This window comes from Salarias fasciatus, chromosome 22 (assembly GCF_902148845.1).
Source record: "Salarias fasciatus chromosome 22, fSalaFa1.1, whole genome shotgun sequence".
In the NCBI taxonomy this organism is placed as follows: domain Eukaryota; kingdom Metazoa; phylum Chordata; class Actinopteri; order Blenniiformes; family Blenniidae; genus Salarias; species Salarias fasciatus.
The window spans coordinates 7,870,950-7,892,894 of NC_043765.1; the positions used below are offsets into that span (position 1 = coordinate 7,870,950).

At 44.3% G+C, this 21,945-nt stretch overlaps 1 long non-coding RNA gene across 1 annotated transcript; it reads left to right on the forward strand.

Annotated features, from left to right (window-relative positions):
• Positions 1 to 8,827: 8,827 nt before the first annotated feature.
• Positions 8,828 to 18,314, forward strand: LOC115409649 (uncharacterized). The gene is made up of 5 exons (XR_003934006.1): positions 8,828 to 9,065; positions 13,591 to 13,791; positions 15,451 to 15,612; positions 16,842 to 16,889; positions 17,073 to 18,314. It is a non-coding gene; the product is annotated as an uncharacterized LOC115409649 (long non-coding RNA).
• The last annotated feature ends 3,631 nt before the right edge of the window (positions 18,315 to 21,945 follow it).

A 21,945-nucleotide genomic window follows, 5' to 3' on the forward strand; every position in this document is an offset into this window, starting at 1 on the left:
CAGAGCATTGGAGTCTTCATGTTCTCCCTGTGTGTGTGTGTGGGTTTCTCTTCATACTCTGGTTTTCTTCCACAAAATCCCGTGTGTGTGTCTTGTGATGGACTGTGACCTGATCGGGGTGTGTCCTGCACCACCCACCCTCAGCTGGACCCACTCCAGCCCCACATGACCCTGAGCCGAAGAAAGAGGCACAGAAAATTATAGTTTCCAGAAACAGATAGAACCATTGTTCTGATTATTTTCAGCCTTGATCTCACAATAGTTGAATTAACTCTGCAATGTTTCTCGTTCATTTTAAAATGGAAACTGCGTAAACAATAAATCCTGCTTCCTATAAGTGAATTCCTCACTCCAGCCTGATTTCGGAGGACAAGTATGAAATGAATCAGTTTTATGACTCAAAGTACAGAACGGAATGGAAAATGATGCAGCTGTACAAAACTCGACATTCAGAGTAATGCTGCGCTCCAGTTACTTGGGAATTTTTTTTTAATTGTAAAAGATGCCTCTCCCTTGGAAAAATCGAGTGTAGCTGTCAGCTTGATCACAACATTGCTCGATGGAAAACAACATTAATGCATCCTGGAAAATTGGTCTTCTATTAGCTCATCCTGAGCACAACAAACACATCAAACTACATGAGATATTGAAATGCAATCTCCAAAATTGTGTAAATGTAAGTGGACAGGAATTAGAATTCACCACCGCTTGCTCAGCTGCTCAGACAAATAAAACACACCAGAAAATTCAACTGGTTTGTTTCTTAAGCTTCGGTGTGAATTTAAAACCACCAAAATCCATTTTTTAAAATTGCTTTAACATGTAAAAATATATATTATGAACCATGCAAAAGCATGAATCCGTCTTTAAATAACAATCAGAGGTCTAGCTTAACAGTAATCTTGACCTCAAATACCAAAAGCCAGTTCCAAGAGAAGGTCACCCAAGGTGCCTGGCTTCGCTCGAGTCTGCAGTTTAACATCAAACTCCACGGCTTGGCTTTCAGACCCCGCAGACCATGAATCCAGACAGGGAGACCGTACAGAAACAAAGCAGTGGAGTTTAATATCCTCAAATGAACCCCACATGCTGAAGCCAGCGGCCGTCAGTGAGTGGTCGGAGGCGGGACGGCGGGACGTGTCGCACAGCATCTCCGAGACTCAATGAGACGTCTGTTTCCCAAAAAAACCACAGCGCCGAGCGAGGAGCCTGCAGAACAAACGCCCTCAGCCGCATCTCGACGTAGACAATCAGCAGATGAACCGCAAGCTTGAACGCTTACTCCCGTCTGGACGTGATCACAAAGAACTGAAGGTTCTGAAAGCGTCAATAAGACATTTCTAAAAGGATCTTGTCTGTGGGAGACAACCCAGCGGCCGGCGGGGTCGATACTTTAACGAAAGCAAAATGTCGGACTTCGAATTATTTAAAGTATTTGGGTTGGACTCGTTTTCTTAGGTGAGTTTCCAATTATCTGTTGGGCCACTTCAAGACCTCAGAGAGAAAAACAAAAGAAGTGAAAAAGGTTCAGTGTTCAAAAACTCTACGCTGCTGCAGAAAATTATCCAAGACACAAAGCAGCCGTTGTAGTTTTGTGTGGACTTACTAAACCGTGTGTGTGTGTGTGTGTGTGTCTGTGTGCACAATGCGGAGTGTTTGCATCTATTTCCATGCAAATAACTATTCAAGCAGCTTCTGTCCGTAGTCGTGCAACACAGAGACTTTTGATGGACTCCCACATGATATATATATGTGCACATAGCGCCTAAATATCTGCAGCAACATCAGTTTTCCGTGCCGTTACTGACATACAACTGTAGAGAGAGGACATTTTTTGGATGCCTATAGAGGGAAGTGGCTTGTTGGGACCTGAAAAGTGAAAGGAGCTAAGATTACAAAGCCTGCAGACCTGCAACTAAACCTAAAGGCCGTGCAGACATTCCTTAAAACAACACCAATAAAGTGCTAATGGATTTTCTAGGATCTCTAAAATCTGCAAAAAAACAATTAGTGCAAAAACATTTTACCGCGCAACCAGAATGTGTGGAATTTGCCACATCAGGGTTGGAAGGACGATCCATAACTTTTGAAGAGTGAAGAGTATTTGCTAACATACTTGTGCGTAGCTGCACATATTTGCAGACTGACTTCTGCATTTCTGCATGTGTTTCCAGGCTGTGCACTAAAATCACAATGTGCAAAGTTCTTCATTTGTGTTTGATTTGTTAAGTTTCTCTGCAGTTCAACATCACCAAACAAATAATTCAGATTTTTACGATGAGTTAAAAAAAAACTATTTTCTTTTTCTTTTTATTGATCCGATCAGCCATTGTCAAGTTCACACAGAGCAGCACTGTGTGGTTATCTCTCCCTTTCCTCTGTTATTGAACACGTGCAGATAAATCAGAGCAGTCAGAGCTGATAAGGGCTTTATGATGACAGTTTTGCCCTCAGCAGCGAGAAGGTCTCGGCATTCCTGCGAAAGGCGCGTTGGCCCTCCTCACGGCCGGGGGGAGCCGCCTCTCGGCGATAAAAAAACGCCCCCTCCGCGTGTGCAAGCGACAGCACGCAGCGCCGGGCCAACAGATGACAGGAATGCTAACCAGCACGGCACATCCATCAGGCCTGCTGGCTCTCATGGGGCTTTGTGATGGAGGGACGATGGTATGCAGGGTGAACCTACGCAAGGTGAGGAAAGGCGGCCCCGGGGCATTATGGTACAGGCCCAACCTCGGGCTGGTGATGAAATTGTCACGAAAGCATGTAGGGCTGTCACAGAACATGACGGCTTGATGTGCCATTAAAGCCCAGTGGAATTTAACTGAAGCAGGCGGTGACAAGAAAATGGGTGGTAGGAGAGACGACTGATTAAAATCAAAATAAAACCACACACACACACACACACACACACACACACACACACACACTGTCTGCTAAAGTTGGATTTCGAGTTGAGTTTTCATGTAATTATATAAGGAGCAGATTACTCCAGCTCACTTTTGCAATACAGGAATACCTCCCAGACTTTCTGTGTAGAAAAACAAGCGTAATTAGCCACACACGGTGGTTACAACCTTGCGGTTGCATAAATACAAGATGTGTGTGATTATAGGATTTCTGTGCTTCAGACGTGACAGCTGAATTCAGTCTGAAAAGAAGATAAACTCAATGCTCTGCACTGTCTGTCTCCCTCTGTTGGTGGAAAGACGTCAGTAATATAAACTCGGACCCTTCTAAAGGCCGTTAGACTTTGCTTTAATGTCAGCAGGTAGCCGACGACCTCCTCTTGTGTGAAACTCTAATGGGAGCCGGGACTCCTGTTTAAGGCAGTCCGAGGTCACGAGGGGCTGAGCGCTTGTTTACATACAGCTACGACCAGTCAGTTTTAAATATGGGAAGAGCGGTTTGTGTAAACGGTTGCTATGACGAGGCAGCAACACACACACATACACGCACACACACAGGAGCTGAGAGTCTGTTGGCGAACCGTTCAGGACCAAAAAGCTCTGCAGGGCTGAATGTTTGGAGAAAGAAATTAAAAGAATTCCAGAAAGTATTTGTCACACACTCAGGGGGAGTTTTCAAGTCTGTAAACAATCATGAAGGAGAGTTTCCACTCTCTTTGATTATTCTGTCTGAGCGTCACATGCTGACTGTTCGCTCAGGCACGGAGGGAGAGTCTGAAAATGTCGGCATAAGTTATGTTAATGCTGCTGTGGCACACAAAATAAATGATCCTTCCATAGAAGATCATCAGACGTGTTTTCTCTCTACAACAACTGGACAAGATCATGTTTGGTTCGAGCTGTAATCTGATTACAATTTAGCCAACGGTTTGAATTAAAGTTTTATATTCTTAAGGCAGTGAGTAACTGGGAAGTGGGAAAGTTACACATTTAAAATGGGAAAAATACATCTGACAGCTGTCCAAATGGGAACTTTAAGTTTTTCCAGTTACTTGTGAACTCATCACTAATTTCCAGAATTTCTCACTTTCTGAGTTTAGTTATGACTTCCAAGTGGTGAAAAAAAAAAACAGATCAGAAAACTATCAAGCCCTAACCTTCAAACTGAATGTGGTAAAGAACGCAGAGAGAAGCATATGACATTCCTCAACAGAAATATTATACTTTAATTACTGACTCTATTCTAAATAAAACCTATAGACAATGAAAACAACTAGACTTTCAGGTATGAACTTCAAATCTACAATTAACATTTTTTTTTGCATCCCCGTGTTACTACATTGGTTCTCAGTGGTCTGCAGCTTTTTGCTGAGATGACTTGCTGCCTGTTTATTGTTGTCATGTGAACACTAAAAACATCAAAGTGGGGATTTCCCAACCAACACTCTGATTTCACAGCTGCTGGAAAACACCGTAATTAAATTAAAACAAGTTTGGTAAATACATACATTTTTACAGAAAAGCAGATATTAGAAGAAACTGTTGATGTTTTGATGAAAATTTTGTAAAATTATTCAATTTCACAATTAAAAAGAACTAAACGTGACATGAGATCTTCTCTATAAGCATCAGGGAAGCTGGATGCAGACAGGTGTTTAGCTGCAGGTGAACAAACACCCTCTTTGTTTGGACTTTAACAAAAGAACCAACGAAGTCAAAAGACCCGCACGCGGACCGTTTTGGCCCTGAGGGCTTGTTGTATCGAGGGGTGGAGGCATGGAAAAGGTTAACTCCATCACCATCAGCAGCACCCCAGCAGCCCCTCCCAACCGGAGCCTCCTCCTCTTCACGCGGACGGATGGAGAGACGGCGGCGGAGCGCGCGCGGCGCACGGACCTACCTGCGCAGCACATTTGGCTGTAGAGATGCGAGCCCACTTCCCCGCAGCTCATCTCGTGGATGTAGTTAACTCGTCGGTACCCGTATTCCCGCTCCATCCCGCCGTACCAGCACGGCGGGGCAGCCCGCATCGTTTCCTCCGCTCCGGCCATCCCGTCGCGGGTCTGAGGCGCGCGCGTAAAGACGCTGGAGCCGCTCGAGAACGCCCCCCGCGCCTCACAAAAGGCTCGCGCGTGTGCGGTTGCTCCCAGCCCTCAAAAACTTTCCCCTCCGCTCTACGAGAGCCACATGGAGGAGGAAAAACAGGGTCGTGTCAGATTGCAAGACACTTTGTGCGAAGCCCGGCCCACTTCAGCGAAGCTCAGCGAGGAGAAGCGGAGCGCGCGCGACTGCTCCATCCAGCTCCTCCGCTGTCGCCTTCATGCGAGCAGCGCCATGATCTGGGGAGGGACGTCCCTGAAATACACACTCCAGAGGGCTGTATACAACTGCTGGGAACTACACGCTACGCTCCCATTTTTAGCGTGCGTGATATCTCTCCCACGATTGCATAACCGCCCCCACCCCCCCCTCACCCCCCAGCAAGGCCCCCAAACTGCAGGAACCAGAATAACTCCGAGCAGGACGCCGCTCTTATTGTCTGGCAGTGGGCAGCGACTCTTCACACGGTTGACATGTTGAAGGTTTTCCTGCCGGTCATAAAGCTTCAACATTCCCCACTTTTTCACAGCAGCTGAGGGTCGTAAATAATCTCTGACGGACGAGTCTGTTTTTTTTTTTTTTTTTTTTAGTTTTTTTTTTCTTCTCTTTTTCTTCCACTAGGCATGTACATGGCGCTCCAAAAAGCTGTTGACCGTGAATAACTTTATTATGGCCATTAAATAACTTTTATTGGAGGGGAGTGGTTTCTCAAGTTCAGTGTGGCTGGAGACTGCAGTAAAGTACATAGTATAAAAACATTCCAATGAAAACATCCGAACACTTTGTTTTTTCAACCAGCTTTTGTGCAAAACAGCCGTGGTAAAAAAAAAAAAAAAAGCTTTTTTCCAGTGCATGCACTAACTTTCATCCATTTTCAATGTACTATATTGTGACCCAATTTTTGTCATTTTGTTCAAAATAAATGGGAAACAGAAATAATTCAACACATTGAATGATTTATTTCAATATGCTTTGAGCGCAAACATTAAGAGCTTTAAAAGTAATAAATGCACCATTCCAGTGCAAAGCAAACATCTGCAAACCCTCACCTAAAACATAACTTCGATGTCCCCACTTCTTGCACATAATTGAAAACAACTGAACTGAAAACTGATATTTTCAAGCCATGGGTGTGAACAGGTGTGCGCCTGTGACTGCCCACAAATATCTATTCCTCATGAATGCACCTGCTCATCTAGATCAGAAAAGATCACTGCTATTTAAGCATATTCAAACTTTGCAGCGTGTGTTTAGGCCCTAAAGAAGTGGATGCAAAAGCTGCATTTGAACAATGTTGAAGAAGCACGTTCAAAAGACATTGGAGAAAGTCGTCTAGTAATGACTCAAATACTTGATAAAACAGAGTCAACATTGGACTGATAAGAGATGTTTTGTATGCATATTTTTTTGAAGGGGAAAAGTGCCAAAAGAGCTCAAATATTTTGTGTGAACTTGTCCGGGAGTCACGGTCGCTGGTTCTTCACCCTTGGAAAGAGAAGCGCCGACTGGAGTGGAGTTCCTCCTTAAGCGTGTTCACGCAGTGTGTTGTGTTGCATGTGTGACATGAGGTTTACCACCGTCGTGTTTCATGTTACATTGAGTAATGTGAAGGGCGTGCAGGGACATGGTGGGTGTGCATTGTTTTAGCAAAGCTTGGTGTCCTTGAAAAACAGCATGTTTTTTCACTTTGCAGTTACAGCGGGAGGGGGGGGCCGTCCTCCCTCCCTCCCCCCTCTTCAGTCTGTTATTACTGTCTCAGTGAAAGGAGGCAGGAAAGTGAGTCACAGCTGCACACTGCCAGCCAAAACCTAAACCCCGGCCCACTCTGCGCTGTACGTAGCGTGTGGTTTAGGCAGACACGGCCGTTAGTCTGCAGGGTGATCCATGAACACTGCTGCCTTGGGTGTGGCTTCCTAAAAGCATCAGCTATATTCAGCACCACGGCTGGCGCTGTGGCACTTTCTAATCTCATGAGTCTTTAGAGACTTTGAAACTAAATAATCAGATGAAATCTGGGAGCAGGAGAGGAGTGAGATTCAACAAGAGACTTATCAAAGCGTTTCTAAAGGAAGGTCAAAACGAACAGAAGCAGCCAACAGAGTTGACAATGGTTCATGATTTACAGAAACACAGAGTGACTCTTCAATCATCTGTGCAGTCATACAGCACAGGGATTCCTTTCAGGGTCTGAGGATCCGCACGAACGTTTGTTATGACTGTATCCAGGATACACAGTCCACCGTCCTCAGTCTCGAGTTTACTACCTTTCAGCCAGCCGCCATGTGTGCTGCTCGCTGAGCTGTTTTTAAACCTGGCACTGGGGAAAATCCCTTTTACCTACTTTCACCTTCACCCCCACCAAAGGCACCTTTGTTGCTCCAGCAAACTGTCGGTCAACTTACACAAGTGACCGACTTATTACCTTGCCTCAGCATGTTCAGTTTCCACTGAACCTGTAATGTAAACAATGATCACGCTTCCAAACAGACTGAGATCGATCGCGGCAACTCCTTCCTCTGTCGAAGTGACGTCACGAATGCAGTGGCAGACATTTGGGAAGAGGGAACCCGATCATTGCTGATGTACAGGGTGTAACTTTGTCTGCACTGCGGCAAATGAAGAGCTGAGAGCACATCTCCTCAAATGTGAATCAACCAGATATTGACAGAAGGTGGAGATAATGCATGGCCTACTTTTGCAATGCAGTGTTTGCCCACAGTTTCCCGGGCAAACCACCACTCCGCGCAACCTCTGTTTGATCAGCACTTCAGCCGCACGCAGATTACAGCACACACGCTGTCAAACGACATCAACGATGTGCAGATTTAATTAAATCTGTTTATCTGTTTATGAAGAAACATGCACTTTAGCCCCCTGCATAGTTGCCTTCTTTTCTAAAAAGCAGTTTTTTCAGGCTTTGGCAAGACTTTAAAAGTGATTCATCCAATCATAACAAAGGCAGAAATGTTGTGAAAACTCTTATTTACTCAAGGTGTGTCCTTCACTTAATTCCAGATGGTTTCTGCGCTTTGCAACACCAGTCAGACGGGTGGGGACTGTGACGAAAGTTTGGTGAAACAACAAAAAAACTACCGAAGATAACAGTTAACTCACATGTTAATTGACTTTAGCTTCATTCAGGTCGTTAGACAATCTGCTTCATTGTTTTAGACTGAAGCGACAAGCTGAACTATTCAAAGTGCCTCGTAGCCAAACAGGTTTCTCATATCACCAGACTAAAGCTTGTTTTTGCAGACTATCAGGAAGAGATCCTTTAATTTGCCTGTGGGTGTGTCGCCTGCAGAGAGGTGTTTGACAGCCGCCGGTCTGACAGGCTGTGTCAACAGCACAGTGAGCCTTGCCTGGCGTTCCTGTGACATTAAAGGCACAGGTGGCTGCAGGTAACCTTCAGGCTGCGTAGTCGGGTCACACCGTCTGTTTTTTTTTCCCCTGAGATCAGAAGTCTTATGTCTGAAGAGGACAGACTTTTCAGTTTAACAATGAAAATCTATGCCAAGAAGATACAGGTTGAACAAGCCTATTAACAATACACAGGTAACAGAGGCTTAAGGAGAGTACTATGAATAGCCGGGAGCTTAAACTCAAAGGAAAAACACGAGTGCAGCCAGGTCTCTGCAGAGACAAAGACTTTAAAAGCCTCGAGGAAAGAAAAACCCAGAGGAGAGGTGAAGCTGAAGATGGGGTGTGAATGCCGGAGCGCTGATCAATCCAAAACACCCACAAGAACAGTCCACCTCTCTCTACGTCATAACATCTGAGACAGCATTTACAGGGTTAACGCGGCATCGCCACTCCACAGGAAGCCGAGACTGCGAGGGAGAAAAGAGGGGGGCAGTGAGGTAGAGAGAGAGGAGCGAGAGAGAGAGAGAGAGAGGAGCGAGCGCCACGAAAACACACGAGACGAGAGAGAGCGGAGACGACAGATGCGGACCACCGGCGAGAAAGTATCCGAACAGAAAAAAGACCTACTTAACTCCAGCATTCGAGCCTCTCTTACCTTGCTTCTTGCGCACTCTCAACTGCCAAACAACGATTAAGGTAACGATGTGTCCCACAACCACCAGGGCTGGGAACACATTTCCAGGGGGGCTTGCCGGCATCGGGCCTGGTACAAAGTGGAGAGTCCCAGGCTCTGAAGACAGGTGGGAGGGCTGGGGCGCGGGGGGTGAAAGGTGAGGGGGAGTGTTGGACAGGAGGAAGGAGGAGGAGTGGGGAGAGGAGGGTGGGGGGGGGGGGGACGCCTAGGGGTGTGGTGCCATCCCGGACTTTAAAACAAGCGCCGCAGCCAAGTTGTCCGTGACTTTTAAAAGAGGCAGAAGAAGGAAAGCGCACCCCTCCCGCTCCTCTGTCCTCCGTGACTCAGTGCTCTCGCAGAAGTGGCTGATCTCTCTCTCTCTCTCTCTCTGTCTCTCCCTCCCTCCCCCTTTCTCTCTGTACTTTACCATCAACAATGCCTCTTTTTCCTGTCTATATTCGCTCCCGTCTGTTGTTTAAAGTTGCACTTTTCGCCAAATGAGTCGAATCTCTCCGAGCACAAGCGACCTCACAACTGTGACGTAGTTAAAAATAAGTTTTGCCCTCTTCCACGGCTCAAGTGACTCCACTGGTTTTGCCCTACTGGGATTGGCTCTCCCCGCTCGCTGCAGGAGTTAATAATATATGAGGCTGTTCTGTGTGTGTGACACACATACACACACACGCACAGACACACACACTTGTGTCAGCTTTGATAAGAAGCGGACCAAGAGAGATCCACCTTGAAACCCGGTGTCAAAGTTTCCAACTCACCCAGTCTATAAGATTTCCTTTTGCCTCCCGAAGCTCATTTTCCACCGCGGTTAATGAGTCATAGACCGCCGAAGGACGGCCCCTTCCTCTTGTTCCAAATATTTATACCGAAGCCATGCCTCCCTATTTAATTTTTCCCTCTCGTATAATACCACACTCACTATCAGCCCTTTATGTAACTTCACTGTGTTCCCCTAATTGCTACCTTATGCTTGGACAGCACCACAATTGTGCATTTGTTTCCCAGAAACTTATTTAACTGGATTCTGCTTTACCAGCAAGTGTTTCGGCAACTGCATTTCTCTCTTATAAATCACAAAGGGCTTTTTACTTCTGCCCTGCATCAAACCTGTGGTTAGAACCCTGAAAGAATCTTCAGGTAAACTTTACGAGCGGCTTCATGCTGAACCCTGTCAACCTGCCGTAATTACAGGACTCTGCTGTCACCATGTGTTCACGAGTCAATTCTTCTCTGAGTGCTTCACTTTCTTGGGCAACACATCTTTTGCACCTCACATTAACTCCAAACAGAGAAGCTGTTGGTGCAAAAACCTGGCACATCACCTGTTTGCTTCACCGGCGAGACGTCAAAAGCACGATCACGAGCGCGACGCCGCAGGCAGACACGTCGCTGCCAGCCTCTCTGTTGTCAGGACACTGGTGAGGGATTATTAAGCTGGTGTGCTGCCAGACGCTCAGAAACCCAACACCGAGGCTCGTGTCACCGTCACACATCTACAGCATTGCGGTGTCGCACGCCGCCCCGGCTCCATAAAGCAAGCAGAAATAGACGATGCGACCCAGACCTCCGGCTGCCTTCGGTATGTGCACGAGGGTCAAGCTATAGAAAGAAGGACAGCCAGACCTTGTGCGGGCTAAAATAAACTATAAAAGTTAGAATGGAGTTGATTTAATGCATTTAACCTTTAAAGGCTTTACAGAATACTAAATAAATAAACAAAACTTGGAAATATGAAGAGCAACTCATGGATGTGATAGAAATATTCCAGAATATTGCTTTCTTTTTTAAGTTCATATGAATAGCACAATAAATGATCAATTATTTTAATAAAATCTACTGATGTGCCAAACTGAATAAAGTCACATAAAATGTTAAAAACGTCATTAAATGAGAATGACTTCTCTGAGAAGTTATTCAGTCTCGTTGCCACACCCCTAACACTCCCGGACACCACTGGTCTCCAAACAATTTATCAGCAATTTTGACTTTAATGCATTAATTGTAGTTTAAAATGAACAAACTGTCACTTGCAGTTTGGTGTGTATTTGATCAAATGCTGTGTCATAGTTGCAAAGAAAAGATTTGTCTTATTACTCATCGTTTTAAAGAAATGCTCAGAAGTTACCAAACTGATCCTCTTGACGACTTAAGGGTTAACACTGCCTGCAAACGCCAAAATCAGAAGCACAAGCACTTGCAATAAAGACGAAATTGGTCACTTTAGGTGGGTGTTTTCAGTCCGGAGAGCTGGCAGAGCATTTTGGGCGAGACCTTACATGATCCCCGTTTCGAAACGTTCACCAAATCCCAAAAGGCTCAGAAACTGGCAGAAGAATTTGGCTAATAAAGTCAGAGAAGACTGAGCAAAGGGAATGAAAAGGGGGGGAGCAGCACAGACGTCTGGAATAAATTAATTCCACCACTCCTTCATGGGAGGAGTCGGCTCACTCCCACTTTTCCTCACATGGTATGTGTTCTCCTCTACAATTCCCATATTGTTATGCATACTTCAGACACTCCCACCCAGGCATTATAGTAAAAAAATTCACATTGTGCAAGAAGCGGAATTGCCTCAGTCCTTAATTACAAGCATTTACCACCAGCAAAGGTAGATCCGAGAGAGGAATGACAGGAATGCCAGAGATGCTTCTGATCTACGGGCTTCAAAAACAGCTGGGAGTGGCAGTGTCCTCAGATGGCATGCATATTGCAAGAAATCCACTTCTGCATATTTTAACCTCGACTGCAGCATCCTCGAGTGCATGATGAAAAGTCTAAACATGTATATTTCTAGAAAAAAGACAAACCTACCGAGGCGAAGGGGTCCTGGACAGAAACAGCAGCACAGCTCCATCCTCTCTGACCGTCTCCACAACTTTTTAGAGAAAATAGAGAACTGCCAGGGAGTCAAGGCTGACCTCACGACATTGTGTGCTGATCAGAACCAGGGGGGCGTGCAGCAGAAAAAAAGCGAGAGAAAAAAGGAAAAAGAGGCAGAGAAGCGGAGGCACGGCGGGGAGGCAAAAAAGTAGACAGCGCTGCGAGTTTGATTTAATTTGCGAGGCTTTCCTCAGTGGAAACTGCATCGCATGCCCGGTGGTTTTCTGTGGCGCGCTGGACTGAATCCATGCGCAATGCTTCGGAAACTCCCAGGGACACATTTTTTAACGGGATTTAGACAAAGAGCGGAAAACATGGCTTTTGCCAGAAAGCTACCATAACAAAGGCTTCTCTGTGGAAGAGATCAAAAAGAAGCTGGAGACGGCCGTATCGCGGCCGCAGATACACAGGATGTGGATGAGTCTGCACGACCACAGCAGCCCTGACTTTAATTTAACGCTCAGACAGAGAGATAGGGGACATTTTGCATCGACATATTGGACACATTAACTCAGTTTGATACAATGGCAGCGTTGTTGATCATAATTCTACTGTCGGGTCTTATTTTCCTAATCTTATTATAACACAACAGTGCTGAATAATGCTTAAACCAAATATTAACCAAGAGCTAGTTCGACTAATAATGATGCTTTTGGACTGAGTGATTTAGTTAAGAACAAAAAAATAATTCAAGCAAAACAGACCTGTTAAAGAAATTGAAAGTTGCTCAAATATTTTTTTTCTTTACTGTATTCCTGCAACTTGAGCATCTTTTTAAGATAGCCTAGGGTGGATCATTCACTGTCACTGTTTTTTTAATTAAATCAATGATGATAACAATTATAAATTCATGCAGGCAAAACTAAAATCCAGCATCGTGTTACTGAACTCACACCGTTTATCTTTAAGTATGTTATCTGTGCATTACTCCTTCACCCACCAGGCTCCCTCCTTCACTGAGATGTCATGTATTAACTATTTTTTGTGAGGAGCGATGTGGAGCAGCCAGTGAGAGGTCGTCCTGCCGCCCACACCCCTCGGCATTCAACACCAGGAAACCTGATCCCCGACACTGCCAGGCAGCGTGGGTGGTGTCTGAACTCAATGTCTCCACTGTAAAGATATAAACTATCACTTTCCTCAACACTTTTTCTCCAAATAAGCGCGTGCTGTGCTCCTGTGATCACAACAAACCGGACACGAAATGTGTAACTCTGAAAAACACTGAGAAGAAGGAGTAAAAGACTGTCGCATTAATCTCTGACGTGAAGCCCTGTCCTCCTTTGTTACGTGATACACCGACAGTGAGCGACACGCCCAAACCTGCTCCATCCTCTTTGGTCCGTTACACAAACCGAGAGCCAGCAGAAAGCATTTCTGTGCTGACACCTTTTGGTAAGAAGACTGAACTGTATATGAGAAAAGCATCCTACCTTGGCCGTGTTGAATCAAAGCCTCCATGAAGTCTCTAGTAAAATTCATCTCCATCGCAGCACCAGTGGATTTGTGTCGATTTCGACTCACTAAGTGAAAATTCAACACATAGTCTTGGGGTGTGGAGCAGCAGATCGCTGGCTCTGTGCTCTGCGGTGGCTAATCCCATTCAAGGACAGTATGGTCTTTTAAAATGTTGGAGTTTCTGTTTCATTGAAGGCTGGGCTGAACCACGGGGGCAGATGAAAGGTGGCAACTGGCAACAGATGTTCTCATGTGGACTACTTCGCCGCGGTGCCCTTCTTCTGGAGACGTGGTCAGGAAAAGCTGAGTGTGGCCTAATTGGACTCGCATTTCCCAGCCTCTGCTGAGTCACGGATCAGTCCTGACAACGGAAAAGTTCCCCCGGCAGACTGCGTGGTAAGGTAGAGGGCTGGCAGCTTCATATGATGCAGAGTCATCATGCAGGATGTATTCTCCTGGTCAGTGCAGTGAGACGACCAAAAACCTGCCCACAATAATCATCTGCAGCTTAATATGAAGGGGGTGATAAATACTAACAGAATAGCAGCCACAATACAAAATCCTGCTTTTTGGTTTAAATTTGAAAGATGAATAAAGTCTGCTGAACATCAGGTTCACATGAAGTCGATCACATTTTCTCCAGCAGATGGCAGAATGAACTACGTCCATATACAACATGTATATCCTGCAGATACAGTACAATCCCAGTGGAATAGTGTCTTGTGAACTGAGAAAACTAGAAAATGTGTGTAGAATTTGACAACATGCAAGTTTATAAAATAAGTGCCAATGTGTTGTTTGCTTGAAGTCAATATCTCAGGTCTTGTCTCATCTATATGCATTTGTTTACATTCCTATCTATAATCAGAACTAATCCACAATGCAATAAAGCTCAGGAAAACTTTGCCCGCTGGGTGTTGAACTCACTGGATGTGTGCATTGTAGAGCTTGTATAGACTATAAATACTTGCCTGTTCTGTGCCTGCACTCGTACGGAAAACCCATATATCACGAGTGATTGCTAGTCTCAGTCTGACAGAAGCAGCAGATGGATGAACATGGAGCTCCAGGGTCAAGTTTCAGTGAATATGTAAACATTTATAACATGCCAATGGCTGGCTTCAAGGAGCAAATCCAAAACGTATAAAGCTACACTAAATGCATTATATATACAATGTGGAGCTTTGTTAAAATGCACGATTTGAACCTAAATGGAGAGAAAGAGCACAGAAACACTGACTCCGTGTTTATTGTTCCAAGTTGTATTTCTTGCAGGGTTTAAAAGGGTTTAGTTACCCGGGGTCCAGGTGGTCTGAATATGATTTTTATTGAGTTTATTGAAAACAAAATAGAAAAAAAACTGCTGAAATTTTACATGTGTCTTATTTACTTGCTCTAAACTAGAAACAGGTTTAGTTAAACTCCTAAATCTATTGACTGCTCATCAAACAAGCCACAGCCCACTACGTTTACACCTAATTGGCAGTCTGTTACTATTTGGCCACATGGAAACTGACAGGACGATTACATGCAACGTTAGAAGATCAAATTATCCCTATCTCGATCTCCAAAACAGCAGCAGCCATAGCAACGCCTCGATAAGCTCTGCAGCGCAGAGAAGAGGAGGAAACGGAGCGGGAGGAGGAAACTGCAGCCTTCTGTGAAGCTGGTCCGGATCTTCTGAGCTTTCTGCTTCTTGTCAAGCCCTTCTGTCAGACAGCGACACAGTCAGAGCACAAACTGGACACGTGATAAGACTTTAGGACTGTTAACAGGAGAGATTTCTCTAATAAGATGAGACCATGAATCATTGCATCTGGAGCTCAAGATCATCTACATGTTCTGATTTATCCTTCATGTTCAGGAGCTTTGAGTGACCCAATAAAAAGGAAAATACACAGAAATACTACAAACTATGTTCCATGGAATGTTACTGAAGATCAGAAATACTATCAGGTGTGTTTGACTGAAACTCAGTCATGTGGGACGGCAGTCAGTTATAAATCCAGTTCCTCTCAAGATTCTTAACACAGATTTAAACCTTTTCATCCACAGAGAATCTCAGCGTATGCGGCACATGCGCCACTTCGACAAGGTTGTATGCAGGAAGGGAGTTGACAGATAAAACATGAAGATATGGAGCAGTGATGTTCGGCATTGAACCATCAACGGGCCCGAGGAGGGAGCTACCAAACACAAGAACAACACGAAACTGTGGTGAGTCTGAAACATTTGTGTGTTTTCCCAACAACTTGGTTTGAGTGAATACAATATGAAAACTGCTGAAAGTACACAATATAATATACTGTAACTCACTCTTTCCAGAAGTCTTAATGTGTCTTTTCAATGGATTAAACCGAAAGGTCACACACTGAGAGAGAACCACCAGAGTCCATAATCTCTGGTCTCCACTCTTTGTCCTTCAGCCCGCACCACAAACCCAGCCAAACCTAAATGGAAAACCATAAAGTCATTCCTCTTCCCAAAACTGCAGACAATTGCGCCAGTGTTCAAGCTGCTGTTACTCAACGTCTTGTGCCCGACAGTGGAAAGCATCATGGAGTCCAGCAGGACCACAGCTGCTCACAGGGTTAAAAATACAAACGGGAGGTTTGGAAAATGTTTGCAGGGGACGGTGGCTTTTTTCCCTTCATTTTTCCTTACGTATCCCCATCCACCCCCTCCGACAGCTGCATGGCTCAGCGATTATTCCTTAAGTAACATGCCTGTAAAGCACATCTGGTGGTGTCCTCCACAGAGCATTTCAGAGCTCCAGATGATCCAGAGCACCACGTAGAAAAGAAAAACTCTGCACATACAGCGGCTATACATCTGGCAGAGCGGTGCATGTAGGGAATACGAACACAGAAAGGCCTCCAGTGAGACTTCAGCACATGATATTCTCACCGTGACGCAAAAATACGTCAAGACTTTCCAATGCTTCTATGTTTGCAAGTTCTCCCTGTGAAAAGAAAGAAAAATCCCCCAAATCCTCTGATGGAGCTGGTTTGATGTGCTGGTCAGACTCTCCACTCCTCCGTCAGTCTATTTATAGATGTGTTGCTGACTTCAGGCATAACACAGCAGCTTGATAAAGTCACTGGAGGCTTGAGGATCCTGAAGAGTCAAAGTCAGTGTAACTTTTCTGTCATCTCAGATAACACTGTCAAGACACGGACATATCAGCCCCACTGCACCGGCAAAGCTAAGACAAAGTGCTGATTATCTGATCAAAGTTCATTAATGATACTTTATGGATTGGGCATCACAGAGTTGGAGTGTTTATCCAACTGATGGAGCATCTCTCTCTGTTGGGTTTGGTCTCCTTCACCAGCCTCTTTACTCTTCAGTAACTATTCAGTGTTACTGTGTGGAAAAGAAACATTTAAAACTGCTTTATAACTCCTTACTCTTCATTTGTCTTTTTTTTTTTTTTTTTTAATCAGACAATGAATTTGAAATGGATTCCTGCTGAACCTGGGGAAACGTTTTAGGTAAGTCGCTGGCAATAACACAAAACACATATTTCATAACAATAACTCCATTTGGGGTGATAATAAATACTGCTCCAAAGTTTTACTCAGACTTTTAACATTTAAACATAAAGCCTGGGAGGGGTACAGTAGTTAAAAGATTTCCTGGTATTGTTAACTTGTTTCACGCTGTGACCTTTGCAGATGGAGATCACCACACCCTTCATGGCAACATTTTAACAACTACTGCAGATAATATTTGTGCCAGATGAGGATCCACTGAGGTTCATACTGGGCGAATGAAGTTCTGCCAGTTCCTTGGTATTTTCATTATAAACTGAAGAAACAAGTGAAGATATTTGGAAGAACAAATCACAAATCATGAACACGGCCGACTCTGCTCGGCTGGCACTGATACACTGCGAATGTTTGGCAGAACAGATACTTCTGTTGGTAGAAGAAAGCACATCTCTCACAGGGCAGGAATTTAGTGGCACTGTGATTTATCAGAAACCGGAGGGCCTGGGTGGAGCTGGTTCCCTGAACCGGCTTTATCTCCATGTGGTCTCCATTGCCTGTCCTGGGGCGTCAAATCAAACAAAAGAGCGGCAACAACAGAATTTTGTTTGGTTACCTCCAAGAAAAAAGAACCACAGGTGGAGAAAAATGAAACCTTCTGGAGATCAAAGGAGTAAAACCCTTCACTGCGTCTGGCCTCCACTAACACCACGTTCATAACTAGTCTTGGTGTTTAGAACCAGTGCACAGGTACTTTGAAAGTAAAGTAATGTTAGCAGAAGGACGGTAATGTATCGCAGCCACAGTGAATTCAGGACAAGATGACTTCGAGTTGGAGGAGTGAGTGAGATCAGGACTGAGAAGCTGCTGATTCACTGCTCGGGTTCTTTCTCTGGTTCTGGTTTGCACTGTTCCTGTTTGATGCCATGTTTTTCATGCATTCTTGTGGAATGCTTTGCCCTCCAACACCTCTCCAATCCTGTCAGGTGTGTTTGTGTTCTCTCACCCTCGACTGTGTTGGCTGTGGCTTGTTGACGCAAACTCCCTGCATGTCATCCTCCATCTTTTCATTTGCCGGTTGATTTCTTGCAAATGTAAGTGAGGGGTACTGACAAAAAACTAACTAGTCTTACTTTATTAATCGTCTTGGGGAGATTCCATGTTTCTGCATTGACCTATTCTGTTTCTAGGATGCAGCATGACGGCAATCTGAGTCTTGCTCAGGGACCTACAGAGACGAGCTAGATTCAAACCTGCAAACTCTAAATTTCAAGTTTGCTTCTGTGACTTCCAGGCCACCACTGTTCCTGTCACAGTATCGTATCCAGACCCTCGCCTGTTACCTGACCAGTCTTGGACGGTCTCCATGTATCAGACGGACAGTTTTCCCATGTGTATCAAATCCTGCTTCTCCTGTATAAACAAAGACCTGTGTGAAAGGACTCCATCTGAGTGTGTGTTTGGGTCTTGTTTTGTCTGACCATGCCAGCATAGTAACAGTACAAAAAACTACTTCAATAAAAAAAACAAACAAAAAAAAAACAACAAATGGGTTGGTGAAGAAAAAAAAACTAACAAACAAAAAAGTATTCAAGTTCTTCTGAGATGGAAGATCATGTGAAGAACAGTCCGTACCCCCCAACCTCTGCCTGGATATAAATAAAGAAGTTGGTTTATTGTGGTCCTCTTTAAGCCACGATGAAAGCTCATTGCCATGGTGGACGTGGCAGACGACGGGAGAACGAAGGCGACCCAAAGTGACAGTTGCCGCATCAAAATAAACCCATTCAACTCCGCTGGCAAATAAAGTGGCCTCTGAATTCCAGGACTCGCTTTATAGCGAGTCATTTAGGCAGCATGGTCGTCTTCCAAGTCGTTAAAGTCTGCATCTTAGCATTTTGGAAAAACGGAGCAGTGGGAAAATGTGGACGTGTTGGGTAAACAGTACACACACACACACACACACACACACACACACACAAGCGTGCGCGCACACACACATACATTCACATAGGTGAAAGATTTCGCAACTATCGCAGGTCGAACACGCAGCCAAGATGTCGCTCAGCAAAGACCTGAGGCCATTTCTGTCTGCAGCGATATAAAAGACAACAGCTGTCTAAGTGTGAAAAACTGTGGCTTGATTTTCTCTTCACTTCACACTAACATCTGTCAACCACATGTACGGCAAATTTAAAACCCTACAAGTGATTTAATGTGGACCTTTCTTGACTTTAAATCACAGCTGATCCATGTACAATCATAGGCTACTAAGACTGAGAGCTGCGGGATCTTGACGGATCCAACAGAGAATAAATATTTGCTGCAAACTGCAGACAGTAACTGAAGGGTGATGTTCAGACCGTCTCTGATTATTTGGAGCGTTCAAGGGCATTGCTGTTGGTAAGGTCATTAAAAACAGGATGAAAACATTTGCAACTCTTCCAAACTAAGTCCGTCATTAAAGAAAAGATCACTGGGTGTGAGTTAGAGCTTATTATGTAACTTTTAATCTGGATGTGCTGAAATCGTCTGGTCTTTTTCCACTCATAATCCTAAAATATGCTACTGGTGTGTGATGGTGTATCTCTCTGCGATGGAGTGATCATTACTGATGTATAATGTGACTGTCACTGGAAACCAGGAAGCCAAACTTGAATCAAATTGGCTGCAGAAGTTGGAAAAGTGATAATATTATCCTAAAATTGTCCACGAATGGCGTATAACTTGATAACTTGAATATATAACCACCATCAAATGGTCATATGATAATCAAGTAAGTAGTAAAAAATGAACAACTACATATCCTAGAGTATATAGCAATATATAAAAATAAAATTGAAATATATGTCTATATATGAATGCATGTATGTGATTATATTTGCAATAATAGATCTAGAAATGTACAAAATCAAAGAAAAGTTGTTGGATAAAGAGTCCCAGCTGGCGCTGCAGGAACCACTCAGATAATAAATGTTGTTTAGTATAAAAGCTTTGAAAGATGAGCATGCTTTAGGGATTCAAGCTAAAATGGTTGATACGATGAGCAGCTAATGGATGGCCAGGGAACCGTAATCCGAGAAAAAAACAAAAACGCAAAGGCTTTTATGAGAAAAATCCTCAGGCGACTAAGATGACAGTGCGGACAAAGCAGCTCAAAGTATTCTCAGTTTAGAGGATGCTCAGAGCAAAGGGGCACAACTTCAATCTGGGGGATCGCAGATCTAAAATGGCTGATTTGAAAAGCAAATGGATGAATGTGCTTCTTTCTTAGCCAGAGTTTGCCAGATCCAATCAGCAGATCATGTATAATTTAGTGCTTAGGAGGAAACGTAGTGTTGCAATAGAGGAAAAGGAAATAGGCGAATATGAGTGTGTGTGTGTGTGTGTGTGTGTCTGACCACTGCAGTGACTCATCTAAAACCCATGGTAGGGTGCGGCTGGCCAGGAATGCCCGTCGCCATGGAGACGTGACACATGCTCGAAATATGAGTGAATACAGTGCGGAGATAGATCCGTGGTCAGAGGTGATACCATCGCCGCTGGCAACACTCACAACAAACACACTCTTCCAAGAAGCTTCAGCCGCCCATCACAGCAACACTCATACTAACCACCCCAAACGTTTGGGCAATGATATATATATATAAAAAACATTTGATTTGATGTGAGCAGTGTGGGTTGGACATCATTCTGGAGATGCAAGTTTTACGAGTTACTGAACAGAAACACCTGAAAAAACACCAAGAGCATCGATCTGCACATTTGAAGAAACATTCCACGTAAAACACAACCAGCACACGCAGATGCAAATTCTCAAAAACCCAAACGCTGCAGAAGAAGCCTTGTTTCATTGATCGATCATCAGAGTGACAACTTTTCACACAAGTCCTCCAACTGTGTTTTGCAATTTCAATACTTTTACAGCATATTTTGGCAAATGCCACAAACAATGCTAATTTATTTTAAGGCAACACTTTTAGTCACAGCAATTGGAATTGGAAAGTTTCACATTTTTACCAGAAATACATTAGATTTCATGTAGAGCAGATGCTTCATCATTTAATTTCAGTCATTTTCTTGATGTTTTTAAAACTTTCAAACGCGCAGTCACTACCAGGAACAGTGTAGTCACTGTGAGGATGCATCTACAGGGATCCATGTATTCACCGAGGTATAAAGGACAAAACTCAAAGGCACTTTGATTCCTGAAGTTATAACTCACTCTGTACTATAGGAAAAGCTCTGCAGCCACTTTGTCAGCATGATGTGTGTGTGGTGCCATTAGAGGAGCCCCATATATCAGCCTGTCCTCCTCATAAACCCCACCACGACACACTGTGAATGGAGCTGCTTTAAAATAACCCCACTGACTGGGAGCTGCGCTGCTGCTCGGCCCTCCTCTCTCCATCTCCTCCAACCTTTTCTCCAGATCACTGCCAGACTTCACAGCCTCCACGGAAAATAACGCACAACAGAAGCCACAATCTGATTTGGAGAAAGTGGCAAACTAAAAGAGGGCGCTCCCGTTGGTACGGCGGGGCGCCGCGCTGGCTGTCGTCGGCCGCTCCGCCTGCGGTGAGGGCTGGCGGACAAAAGCAGCTCCTGCAGCTTTTATAACTGCACCTCATGCCAGGCTAGTTCTGAAAATGGCACAAGCACCGAGGCTTCAGAACCCGCTATTACTGACCAACTCAGACATCAGAGTGAATCACGAGCGCAGCGCAGTAAAGAAACACTGAAATGAAAATAATTTTGAAAATTCACTTGATTGTACATCAAAAATACTGTTTACTAAAGTTTACATAAGATCAAGCGCTACACACTCTGTCTATCAATGAATTAATATATCATCACAGACTGAGTATTTTTAGATTTTCAAGTATATTTAGGACCAAACAATTTTCTGTGAGTTGCATGTTGTCAGATATTGCGTGCACTTATATGAAAAGAAAACTATCAATAATCTTTATTAAAAATCACTGTGAGCTCTGTTTTTGACAACTTGGTGTTTTGGGGACAGTAGTAGCATTTCCTATTCCCTGGAAAGCTGTGCTGA